Below are 13,848 nucleotides of genomic sequence, written 5' to 3'. Positions count from 1 at the left end.
AGAAAAGTAGATGGGAACTAGACTGTAAAAGGCTTCAAATGCCAGGCCAAGGAATTTATATTTTTATCTTAAAAGAATTACTGAAGACTTTGGAGGAAAGAAATGACATGGTCAAAACTGAGACAAATGCCATGGTTTGATCCATATATATATATATATGGATCCCTACTCAGTTCCTTACCTACCAACTGTCCCTTTTTCTTTTGTTATTATTGTTCAGTTGTTTTGGTCACATCCTACTCATCATGACCCCATTTGGAGTTTTCTTGGCAAAGATCCTGGTTTGTCATTTCCTTTTCCAGCTCATTTTACAGATGAGAAAACTGAGACAAACAGGGTTAAATGACTTGCCCAGGATCACACAGCTAGTGTCTAAGAACAGATTTGAATTCAAGCCTTCCTGACTCCAGGCCCATATTCTATCCTCTTCACCATGTAGCTGCCCCTATTCCCTTTTCTAGTTAGCTCCAAACCATTCTATGTTAGGCACAAAAGTAAAAAGGACATAACTGCTCAGCACAAATCCATGAAGAACAACTCCAGTCCATGGCTGGGTCAGTCATCTCATTTTACAAATGAAGGCTGGCCCAGAAACTCCTGATCAGGGGTGGCCAGGTAGCACAGCAAGTAAGAGCACCGGCTCCAGTGTTGAGAAGACCTGGAGCTCAGACACTTAGCACCCACCCAGAAACACCTGGCTGTGTAACCTTGAGCAAGTTACTTAACCCCGATTGCTTAGGGTCGGCCAGGTGGCTCAGTGAGTAAGAGCACCGGCTCCAGAGTCAGGATGACCTGGGATCAAATCCCGGGCTCAGACACTCAGCACCACACCCAGAAATAACTGGCCGTGTGACCTTGAGCAAGGTACTTAACCCCGATTGCTTAAAAAAAAAAAAAAAACTCCTGATCAAATGTAGGTCAACCCTCAGTGCTTGGAACCCCAGGAGGAAGCATTGGGTTTAACCCCTTCGCTTTGAGCTACAGGTGAAGTGGGGTTTGGAGTGGAGAGCATGGCCCAAACCATCCAGCCTGAACACAGACCTCTCCCACCACATGGCCCGCGTCATTGTTCTCTTGTTACCAGTTCTCCCCTATTAGAATCGAGGGAAGGAACTGGTTTTTGCCCTTCTTGGTATCCCCCACACTCAGCACAATGCTATCTCACAACAGGCGCCTAATAAATGCTTACTGATTAACTAATTGGCTGTTCATTTGTTTTACTTGATGACACAGACTTCAACGATCATCATTTATTGAGTCTACTGTGCGCCAGGCACCATGAAAACAAAGAGGTGGGGGAAAGTAGAAAGTGATGATGATGTCATTTTATAAAAAGAAAGAATATCAGAAAAACAGTTTTAAAAGGAAAAACCGATATAACAGCAAAGTTAAATTATAGGGGCAGAATGGGGTGTAGGAGTGGATATCAGTTAGGAGATTACCCCGGGATGTTGCTACAGGAAAAAGCAGCATCATCAAAGAGGGCGAGGGAGTAAGGGCAGCATCAATATGAGTAATTGTGCTGCCTTTCCAATCTATAGAGGAGGGATTTACATATGAGAGAGAGAGAGATAGGTAGATATACAGATAGATGAGGCAATCGGGTTAAGTAATTTGCCCAGGGTCACACAGCTCTGTTACATTTTTTTAAAATAAAGTTTTATTAATATATTTTGGTTTTATATTACTTAAATTTCTCCTTGTATCCTTTCTCTTTTTCTCCCAGAGACTCATCCATATAACAAATCCTTTAAAAAAAAAAAAGGAAGAAGGGGGAAATTGGCAAGAACTATCAACACTTTAAGAATAACTAACAATGTATGCTATGATCTGTACCCATGCACCTCCCCCTGTTCCCTTCCATGGCCACCTCTGATGTAAAGCTACTTGTGTATATACATTTATTATACCTACATGTGTGTATACATTTATTTGTGTGTATATATGTATGCATATGTGTGTATATAGTGTGTATGTATATATACACATACATATATACATACAGAGAGAGAAGAGAAGAGAGCAACATAGGAGATAGAGCACTGGACCCAGAATCAGAAAAACTTGAATTCAAATCTGCCCTTATACACTAGCTATGTGACCCTGGGCAAGTCTCAGACTCAATTTTCTCATCTCTAAAATATGTATAATAATAGCACCTATTTCCCAGGGTTGTTGAGAGACTCAGAAAAGATCATGTTTGTAAAGCATTGCAAACCTTAAAACTGTAGAAATGCAAGCAATTGTTTTTTATTTGGAGTGGACAGCAAAACTGAGGTAGCAGCAAAGGAAATGGGGAAGGATGAGCTGCAAAGACCAGAGGAGACCAAGAGCACAGAGGCACAGAAGTCAAACAAAGAGGCAGTGACCAAGAATGATATGTCATCGAAATCAAGCAAGGCTAGTACTGGGAAAAGGCCACTGTGTGTGCAGAATTAGGAAATCATTGGTGACCTGCAAAAAGGCAGTGCCAAGAGACTAGCAAGGACAGAGGCCAGGTGGCAAGGTGCTAACATAACCATAGACTTTAGCATGTCAATTACAAAGTGACCTTTATCCACCATATTGTAGACACCACCTGTTGAAATCAAGCATGTATAGGGGCAACTAGGTAGTGCAGTGGGTAAAGCACTGGCCCTGGAGTTAGGAGGACCTGAGTTCAGTTCCAGCCTCAGACACTTAACAACCACCCAAAAAAAACTAGCCATGTAACCTTGGGCAAGTTACTTAACCCCAATTGCCCTCCAAAAAGCAAAGGAAAAAAAAAAGAAATAAAGCATGTACAAATGAATTTCCATGCTATATCTAATAAGTAGCAAATCTGCAGTCTTCAAAAAAGGTGAGGGGAAGGTGGGGACACATCCAGAATCTCCCCAGGGCTTGAAGTATCATTTTTTTTTTCATTTCCATGCATTATTTCAAACCAGTGATACTAAAGCAGTGTGTTGTGAGTTGGGTTGTTTCCCTCCCTGCCCCCCCCAACTCCTTTTTTTAGAGTACTCAACTGAAACTGAAAATCATATAAGGTTCTTCCCTACATGGAATGTTGAATAAAATCTACCTCCATCCTGAGAAGGTCAGGGTAGGTTTTCAAAGGAAGGGTGACTCAGCAATGGAAATTGAAAGGCTTCTAATGATGGCATAATTGGACTGACCTTTAAAGAAAAAAAAGGAACCTTGAATACGGCAAATCAAGATCTCACTAAGTCCTATCCAAATGTGTTCAGGGAGACATTATCACCAGCTTAGAGAGCATTAATCAGATTACTTATGTCTATTTTGTGAGCATGGAAAAGAAAAAAAAAGTTATATAATGAGACAGTGAGATAATGTACTCCAAGCTCATTGCATGTCACAAACAGAGTGGGATGATGCTTGTGGTCCATGATCCTGTGTGCTGTGATAATGGCGGGATTTTTTTTTTAATTTGCTTATTTCAAACAGCTCTTGGTTCAGGGATGACTCAGGTGTGTAATTCTCTTTCAAGGCTGTTGTTCTCTGTCTAAAATTATAAATTCCTGGCAACTGTCTTCTTTGTCTGACCTGAATATCATACAGAAGAGTAGCATGCACCAATGAGTGCTCAAACAAGTTTTTGTGATGAAATATGGATGTGGTTTCTAAATGAACTCAGTCCTCCTAAATATGTCTTCCTAGGGAGATTGAGAGACCCTTTTAATGGAAATTTTAGAAAACATCAACACTGCTTTGAGGAAAGTTGGGAAGACTTCAGTATCACGTTGAGGTCAAGGAGGATCAGGACTAACCAAAAGCCAGTGTATCTGGTTATATGAAATTCATTAGGGAGTGTCAGGAAAGCAAAAAAGGATTTGCTTTCAAATCCTATCCTTGACACTAACTAGCTATGTGACCATTGGCAAGTCACTTAGCACAGTAGGAAGCATGGCAAAATGGAAAGAGTATTGACTAGAGGGTCAGAGGATTTGGGTTCAAATCTTGATTGATTTAGAGCAAGTCACTTAATTTCATTTACCTCATCTGTAGAAGGAGGGGTTTAGAATAGGTTTCCTCTTTGGTCCTTGCCAGCTTCAAATCTATGATCTCATATGAAACATCTCTGAGAATCAGTAATCTCATCTGTAAAATGGGCAGCACTGCCTAGTACGCTACCTAGCTTTAGAGTCTGCTCAAATCCTATCTCTCACACATATAGGCTTAGTGAACCAATGTTCATTTTTCTTCTGCTCACCAACTATTTGCCATTGGGAAAATAATTAGGAAGACTGAGCTTTAATACCACCTTAAGATACTTCCTAGCTATGTGGCCTTGGGCTAGTCATTTAACTAACCCTTCTGAGCCTCAGTTTCCTCATCTGTAAAATGAAGTACCTATCTCACAGAGTTGTTTTGTAAGAATCAAACGAAACAATACCTATAAAGTACCTTATAATGCTTAAAGCACTAGATAAATGCCAACTGTTATTATTACTACTACAATTTATTAATACTCTTAATATTTTATTCAATTCAACAAATGCTTAATAAGCACCAATTCAGAGCTAGAGAATTTTCTATTGTCATCATAAAGCAGCAATTGCTCTGTACCTTTCTCATGTCTGAAACGACTGAAAGGTAGCACTTGGACTTTAAAAAAAAGACTATATTCAAGTCAACAAGAATTTATTAAAGCCCCTACTATGGCAGTATGACCCTGGACAAGTCATTTAACCTCAATTACCTCTCAAAAATTAATAAATGAATGGCTTTAAATTTTTAAAAAGCAGGCACTGTGCTAGGCACTGAAGATACACAAAAAGTGAAAGACTCTGCCCTCAAAGAAATTATATTTTGTCATAAGACAATATTTACATACATTAGCATTAGCAAAATCATTTGTCCAAGTAGCTTGCCAAAAAAAAAGTATTGTATTTAGAAGTACCACATATTTAAATCATTTTCCTTCAAAATTCAATTCAAAAATTGGAAAATTGGGGTCAACTTATATCTGGAAAAATTACATAATTTGATTCTAATATACAGTTCTAGATTGTCATAGCCAAAAGATTCATTACCTAGTGATTATCCCAGAGCACTAACCAGGGTAGGGTCACCAGAGCTTTGCCCCAGAGTAGCAAATTTAGAAATTTCCTAAAGTTCTTGTAATATTTCAGTATATAAAGTTAAGCTCCTCTCCCACCCCTACTCTCCCTTACTTCATGGAAGCTTTATACCAGGATGGGGGGGGGGGGGGGGGGGAGAGAAACTCTTCACACTCCCCCCCCCCAACTGAGGATATTTTTCATATTGGGGAAGAGAAAAGAAAGAATAAATGTTTATAGAGGACTCCTATGTGCCAGGCACTGAGCCTAGCTTTTCTTTTCTTTCTTTTTTTTTTTTAACCAAATATTATCTCATTTAACCATTGATATTTCTTACCCTGGAATCTGGTCCCTGCCCTAAGTACAAAATCCCTAGTCATAACTCTGAATTAACCTACTTTTTGACAGTGCTTGGCACATAGTCAGTACTTAATACATGTTTATTGACTGTAGATATGTGTGTGTTCAACCCTCCTTTATCCATTTCAGATAAGAGTTATATAAATATGATGCCCACTCCCTCCATTCCTTCCTCCATGTTTGTATACTCCTTTCTCTCACCCCAATTATGAGAAATGGCAAGTTCTTCCCTTACTGATCCTTTCTACACTATCTTTTCAGTCTCTCTTCTCTTTTCCCTCTTCAAAACCTCAGAACAGAAACAATTTAATATTTTCAATATCCCTTAAAGTCATTAAAGTTTGTAAAGAATACTTGTTACTTCTCCCTGTTAGAATGTTAACACTGCCTCATTATATAGTTCCTTCCAGGGGCTCAAGTAAATTTAACTTTCAAGGCTTCTCTTGATACTCATGTTTCCATTTCCAAGTTCTTCTTCATCTCCAGTTTTCTCATCAGAAGTGCTTGAAAGTCTTTTATTCACCTTTCTCATTTCCCAGAAATGTTGCTGGCAGGTCTCTGACTGAGGGTCCTCCTGAACCACAGGAATGAAAATGGTGGCCATAAAGAACATGAAAAAATCTCTGAAGTTCATCAACTTGAGGCTCCAACTGATGGTGAAAAGCAACAAATAGATGCTAGGCTATAAAGAGACCCTGAAAATGATTAGACAAGGCAAAGCCAAATTGGTCATATGAGCCATCATTCTCTTGAGGAAATCAGACATTGAATATTATGCTATGTTGGCCAAAACTGGGGCACATCACTGCAGTGGTCACAACACTGAATTGGGTATACTATGTGGGAAGTACTATGAAAAATGGGCACTGGCTATCATTGATGCAAATGATTCTTATATCATTAGAAGCATGCCAGAACAGAACAGTGAAAAGTAAACTGCACAAAAGTATTCTTTAATAAATTGGCAAAAACTGGTTTTGAAAGAGAGAAACAAAGAAAATTCTTTATTCCACTAAACCAGAGGTGTCAAACCTGTGACTTAAACCTGATTAAAATATAATTGGGGGGGGGGGGGGGAGGGGATAGCCAGGTGGCGCAGTGAGAAAGAGCCCTGACCCCAGAGTCAGGAGACCTGGGTTCGGTTCCGGCCTCAGATATTTAACACCCACACAAAAATAACTGGCCGTGTAACCTTGAGCAAGTTACTTAACCCCAATTGCTTAAAAAAAACATAATTGGGAAATATTTAACAAAATTAATTAAAATGAAATAAAACATAGATAATGTTGCATTTTAAAACTGTTAATATATGATCCTTATGTATCAATAGATGTCCCTGGTTTTTTTGGAGTTTGACATCTCTTCACTAAAGGTCCATTTTTTTGTATCTGTAAGACTATATCAAGCTTTTCCAGTTGTTACTCTTGAATGTAAGCCTATCTCTTTAATCTTTTGGAATATTGTACTAGTCCAAGATCCCTTCTCATTTCTAGTAGAAGCTACTAGCTCTTGCGTGATCCTGTTTGTAGTTCCTTGCTACCTGAACTACTTACATTATGTTTATGGATGCTTATAGTTGTTTTTTTTTTCTTTCACATAGGGGCTTTGGATTTTGGTTATGAAATTCCTGGATTTTTTTTTCTTTTGGGGTTTCTTTCAAGAGGTGATCCATGGATTCTTTCTAAAGAGAGTTTTCATTTATGATTTACTGAAATATAGGATTTTTTTAATCATAATTTTCAAGAAATTCAATGATTCTTCAATAATTTCCCTCTGATCTATTTTCCAGGATGTGTGTGTGTACATATACAGAAAGAGATACATATGTTGAGAGACAGCAATAAATAAATATAGATATAACAGTTATCTTATATTTTCTTCTAATTTGGGGGTGGTGGTTTTGGTTTGGGAGGGGGTTTCTTTTGTTTGTTTTTTGCTGTCTCATAACCATTGTTTTCTGTTTGATCTATTCTAATTTTCAGGGAGTCAGTTTCTTGGATAATGCTTGACACTTTTTTTCTTCTGAGCTATTTATTCTGCTTGCTCTTATTTTCATAACTTTTGGGGGAGGGTTTTTGTCATTGCTTTGTTTCTTCTAGATATTTGTGTAGTACTGTGGAAAATGTATTATTTCCTTTGAGTCTCTGCTCATGGTTGTTCTGGAGTTGTTATTCCTTCTTTTAGGGGAATATTGATTTACAATTCTTTTTAAAAAATATTTTTTGGTGTTTAATTTACTCATCTCTCCAACTTTAGTTCCTGAACTGGGGTTTTGTGCCAGATCCAAGCTCTGACCCTCAGTGAATTTGGGGTAGGGTGCTCAGCCCTCCTTGGTCTTACCCTGGATCTCTAGGTTTTCTTCACTGACCTCCCCTTCCCAAGTTTAGAACCCTCTGGAAAGAACTCTGCAGTCTATATGTGTCCCAGGAACCTTCCCTGCCCCAGTGGTGACTTTGCTGAAGGGCTCTTTTTTTATTGTCCTTGGGCTTCTGGCTGACCCCTTGTGCAATTCTGGGCTGGAAAAAATTTGCTTAATGTAGTAGATTTCTTGATCCTTATTCAATCTTATTCAACCTCCAGGTTTTGCTGAAATAGAAATATGGTAATTGGGCAATCTGCCTTTTGTTTGACTAGAAGTCTACATACATACTATCTCCCAGCTAATGTGGACTGTTCACCATTCCCCAATCTCATCTTCTCCCATGCCAATGATTTACCTAATACTGTCCCTTACAACTAAAATGGATTACCCAAGATCTGAGACTTTTAAAATCTTCTTCAGGACCCAGCTCAGATATCATGTTCTCCATGAAACCTAGAATTCCTCAATGGAAGGTCTTTGTCATTTCCTACTTGTTATTAAGAACCCATATTTATTTCTTGTCTTGAAATCTACAAAGTATCTTTCTAACAGTAATCCTGGGAGGTTATTAGTAATGATACCATTAATGCCATTTTATAGATGAGAAAAATAAGGATTGGAAAGGTTAAGATTTGCTCAACATCACATAGCCAACAAGTCACAAAACAGGTACTAAGATCCATATTTTTCTGACTCCAAGACATTCTTTTCCCATCCCATTGTGTTGTTTCACATTTGTGTGCCTTGCATAAAAGGAGGCAGTAAGAAAGATAACTAGCTAGAATTGAAATAAAGGGACCTGGGCTCAAGGCTTAGTAGAAACATTTACATTACACTCAATTAAATTCAAGAAAAATTAACTAAACATCTCCTATGTACCATGCACTATGATAGGATATAAAAATTATATATCCTCAAGGGGCTTACATTCTTCTAAGTGACATACAACATGCACACATAGAAGAAATACAAATTGTATACAAAGTAATTTTAAGAAGAAAAAAAAGCATTAATTCCTGCTTACTGTTTCTCATACATGGCACTGTGTTTCTGATATCCCATCCCTTTGCACTGGTTTCCCCCCAGTTCCTGAAATACACCGTCTCTTTATCTTCTTGTCTTAAAATCCCTACTTTCTTTCAAAACTCAGTTAAAACACATAAGGTCTTTTCTGATCCCACTAGTTCCTAGTGCCCTCTTCTCCAAAAATATAACTTAGTATGTATTTTGTACGTAGCTAGATATTGTCTCACTCCACAAAATATAAACTCCTCAAGGGTAGAGATTTTTTTTCCACTGTTGTCTCTGTACCACAAGCTCTTAGCAACAGTGCCTGGAAAGGAGTACATACATAGTAAATGTTTATTTATTGACTAATTGATAAAAAAAAAAACTTGGAGGGATCAACTAGGTCTCATATAGGAATTGGTATTTGACCCAAGCTTTGATGGAGGATAAAGATGACCCATTGTACAACTGCGGGCAAGTCACTGCTTCTCTGAGTCTCATTTTCCTCATTTGTAAAAATGGGGATAATAAAATTGACATGACCCACCTCATGAGATTTCTGAGATGAAAATATGTGATATACTTTATAGCATATGTAAATGTGGGCTATCGTTACTGGCACTGACTAGTCATATATCACATAACAGTCCCATCTCCAATTTATTACTCATTTCCTACAATTCTTGAAATGAAATGAGCTCAAGAGAGAACTTGGATTCACTTCCTCCCTGACTAAGTGACTAGCTTTGTTGAGCTCCTGACCAGTTGGAATATTTAAGGTCTGTACTCAGCCATCACCTGCTCAGCTACAAAAAACCTTCAAACCACTCAATCAATTAATCAACAAGAATTTATTATGATTCAATTATACATGTCAGGAATTAGTCTAGGTGCTGGTGATACAAATAGAGATGTGAGATAGTCCCTGCCTTTAAAGGTTTTATATTACATGTCATGATCAAGGCTTTGATATAGAAATAAGGGTTTTTCTTCTGGGATCATTGGCCCATCCCCTCAAGTAGTCCATGGATAGATGTCAGGGATGTCCATGAAGTTGAGTGGGCAAAATATGGCATTTTTATTTTCACTAACCTCTAACTGAAATTTAGCACTCCTTTAATTATTTAAAAATCTCACTCAGAGATGGGGTCCATAGGCTTCATCAGACTGACAAAGGGATACATGACAAAAAAAAAGTTAGGAACCTCTCATCTAGATAGTCACAATGATAGTGATCATGATGTTGAGTGTTTGGAGGAAAGAGCTCTGGCCTGGAGTTGGGGGACCTAAATTCAAATTCCCTGTGTGACTTTGGGCAACTCAATTCCCCTTCTCAAGCCTCAGTTTCCTCATCTGCAAAATGTACTGTTGAGCTAGATAATTCTGATATCCCTTTCAGCCCTAGAACCAAAGATCTTATGATCATTAGTAATATATTTTTTTAATCCTTAAGAAAATCTGATTCCTGAGGTTTCCAGGATTCCAAATCATCATGGAGACTCAAGACCCCAGAGTTAGTAGGGACCCTCAAGGTGACCCTAGACCTTAAGAGTCCCCTAAGAGGGATCTGTTCGGAGGAGCCCTTTGGGACTTCCAAGAAACAGCCTAGCAGGCATTATGAGGTCACCTGAGTTGACCCTTCAAGCATCCCTGGGGACTCCTATGCTTACCCTGAATCTATTTTGAGAGACCAATTGTCAAAAACGTTGCTTTTTCTGTAGTACTGTGGGTGGACTTCCTAAGCAGGTGTCACTGTATTTTTCAATCTTAAAAAGCATGTCAAGCATTGTTTGCTAGCTGCCAACAAGATAATTATATAGGGGGGAAAGATGAGGGGGAGGGGGTGGGGCGTGTGGAGCAGGAGAAGGGATCGACAAATAGCAGGTTAACCCACCTATCTCTTGTGTTCTGAAATGAGCCAGCTTTTCAGGGTGCCCCACTTCCACTTTCCATGACTCCATTTCCTTTCTGTTTAGTATAGCGTAAAAGTCTTTTCAGGACTTAAAAGCTGCCCATGAGAAGATTAATGAACTCAATCTATGAAAATGAGCTCATTACCATGTTTATTGCCAATTTTATCCCAACCACTATCTCCGTAATGTGTAATGGGACCCTGCAGACAGATTCTTCTCCCCTCTTACCTTCTGCCTGCGTAAATTTACCGGGCAATAACGAAGTTTCATCTGGCTCAAATGGTCTCCTTCATTTTCTGTCTGGGAAATAGATGTGGGGTGTGATGTGCTGTATGAAAGAGATGCTGCATTTCATCTCAAAAGCCAGAGCTGCATTTTAGTTGGAGGCAGGAGGAGGGAATGAAGAGGGAAGAGAAGGGCAAGCAGCCTATTTCAAAGCCAGTTTCAAAATAGGTCCATCAGGCCTATTTTTTTTCTAAGAGTTTGGGAATCTCTGGCACATACTACTGGGATTAACCCTGGGTTAAATCAGCTGCCACATTCCTGTGGAAGAGCCCTTCCTCTGTGCTGAATCACTGCTAGGGATGGGGAAAATCCCCTACTCCACTCTAGATTCCCTAGGAAATGATAACAATCCTCTGAAAATAGCCCCAGAGTGGGGAGAAAGTTACTAGACAATTGTTATAGAGGCACAGTGAAGGGTGAAGAATGCTGAATTTGGCATCAAGGACCTGGGTTTGAATCTCACCACTGCCACTAGCCATTAGCTGTCTGTATGACTTTAGCCAAGTCACTTAACCATTCTGGGTCTCTGTTTCCTCATTGGCAGCTAAGACCCCTCCCAACTCTCTTTCTATGATCCTATATATACACCTCTATGTGTACATGTTATTTCCCCCAACAGAAGGTAAGCTCCTTGAGAGCAGGAAATGTTCCATCTTTTTCTTTAGATTACTAGCACATTTGTTGTTGTTGCTGCTGTTGAGTCCTTTCAATTGTGTCTTACTCTTTGTGATACCATTTAGGGTTTTCTTGGCAAAGATACTGAGATGGTTTGTCATTTCCTTCTCTAGCTCATTTGACAGATGAGGAAATGGAGGCAAACAGGGTGAAGTGACTTGCCCAAGGTCACACAGATAGTGAGTGTCTGAGGTCACATTTGAAAACATGAAGATGAGTCTTTTTGACTCTAGGCCTGACATTCTATCCACTGCACCTACCTGCCCCTCACTGGCACCTAACAGGCCCTTAATAAATGCTAGCTGATTGATTGATTAATTAACACAACTAAAAACAATTCAAAGCTACACACCTCACAATAGGTGGTCACTATAATGCATCCAGCCTCATTCCTAAATCCTAAGTCGTGAATTGTGATTGCATGTCAAGGAAATGTTTTCTATAACCCTTGCCTTGACAGTTAATAGACTTCTCATGCCATGGGTTAACAGAGGGAAAAAATCCCTGGATTGGTTTCTGTACTGCCAAACCAAGGTCACAGCAGTTAATCCAGAAGATGGATAGGTCAGCCTAGACAATGTTTTCCCTGAGCATTATATATTGTCTATAGGTCAGAGAATAAATACCCTTCCAAGCTTCCTCTCCTGTATTGTGCTCAGGGTTGCACTGGGTTGGGCTGTAGATGAAAGGGGAGAGATAAGTATTTGGTGGCAGTAAAATGAATTGTCTCTGAAATATGGTCTTCAAGTGGGTGTCATATTGCTATTATCAAGTGTCTTATTTCTAAGAAAGACAAATAGCAATACTCAGCTTCTAATCAGTGGATCAGGAGCCATAAACCTTTGAAAGGAAGTACTCTGTCAAATCGGGTGGTAGGAGCAGATTTAAAGGTCTCCTGATAGGATTTGGAGAGAGGGAGCTGTCTCTCCTTCACAGCTCCTGAGTGTACCCCATGGAACTAGAAAGAAAGCATACAGCTAGGTGACAAAGTCTATAGAATGCTGGACTTGCATTTAGGAAGACCTGAGTTCAAATCCTGCATTGGACATTTTCTAACTGAATGACCCTGGGTAAGTCACTTAACTTCTGTCTGCCTCAGTTCCCTCATCTATAAATTAAGGATAATAATAGCATCTACCTCATTGGGTTGTTGTGAGGATCATATGAAATCACACATGCAAAGTGTTTTGCAAACTTTACAGCACTATGTAAATGATAATTATTGTCATTACTATTACTTATTGTTACTGATCAGTTACAGTCAGACACAATGTACCTAGATGCTAACATAGTGATGTCAGTTTGATCCTCTTCAAGAAGGAAGGACAAGCAACTTATTATTATTATTATTATTGTTATACAGTTGGAAACGTACTGGAAATATAAAATTCAACATTTATGAGGACTGTGGTAGGTTCACAACCTAAAGGAAATTTGTAAAACCACTAGGACTTTCTCTAGTCCAAAACTGTGATTTCCTTGGTCTAAAGAGGTACCCATGTGGAAATTCTCTCCCTGAAACAGATTGGGATGCAGTGTGACTTAGTAGAAAGAACCTTAGTGTCACAAAACCTCAGTTCAAATTCTGACTCTGCCACATGTGTGACCTTGTACAAGTCAACTAACCTCCTAGAGATTCAGTTTCCTCATCTGTAAAATGATGGGGTTGGACTAGATGGTCCCCAAAGTCCCTTGTAGCTCCCTGTCTAGGGTTCTCTGTTGTCATTTTTTTGTTTTTTGTCACTAGTTTGTTTTGTGACCTTGGCAAGTCCCTTCCTCTCTCTGGGCTTCAGTTTCCTCATTTAAAAGGAGTTGGACTAGATGACTTCTGTGTTCTTTTCCAGCTCTGAATCTATGATTCTATAATTGAATGATCTTAAACTCAGAAGTAGAACTGGAACTTCAGAGGCCAACAAATCCAATCCCCTTATGTTTGAAGGGCACTTTCAGGGGATGTTCCCTGGATCTAGGGAACTTACAGTCCCTCATCTAACATCTTCATTTTATAGCAGAGGATAAAGATGACTTTGCAAGGTTAACTGCCCCACCCCAAAGTCACACAGGTAGCAAGTTTCAGTAGTGGGATTTGAATCTAGGTCCTCTAGGTGATAAGTCAGAGCTTATTCCACTCTATCATAGTCTTAGAGAGCTACCTATCAAATGAGGAAAAGATGGATGGATGGAT

Source organism: Petaurus breviceps, unplaced genomic scaffold (genome assembly GCF_028583685.1).
Source record: "Petaurus breviceps papuanus isolate PSGF00001 unplaced genomic scaffold, PetGlider_PUasm1.0 225, whole genome shotgun sequence".
Lineage (NCBI taxonomy): Eukaryota > Metazoa > Chordata > Mammalia > Diprotodontia > Petauridae > Petaurus > Petaurus breviceps.
Note: the sequence above shows the minus strand (reverse complement) of the source record.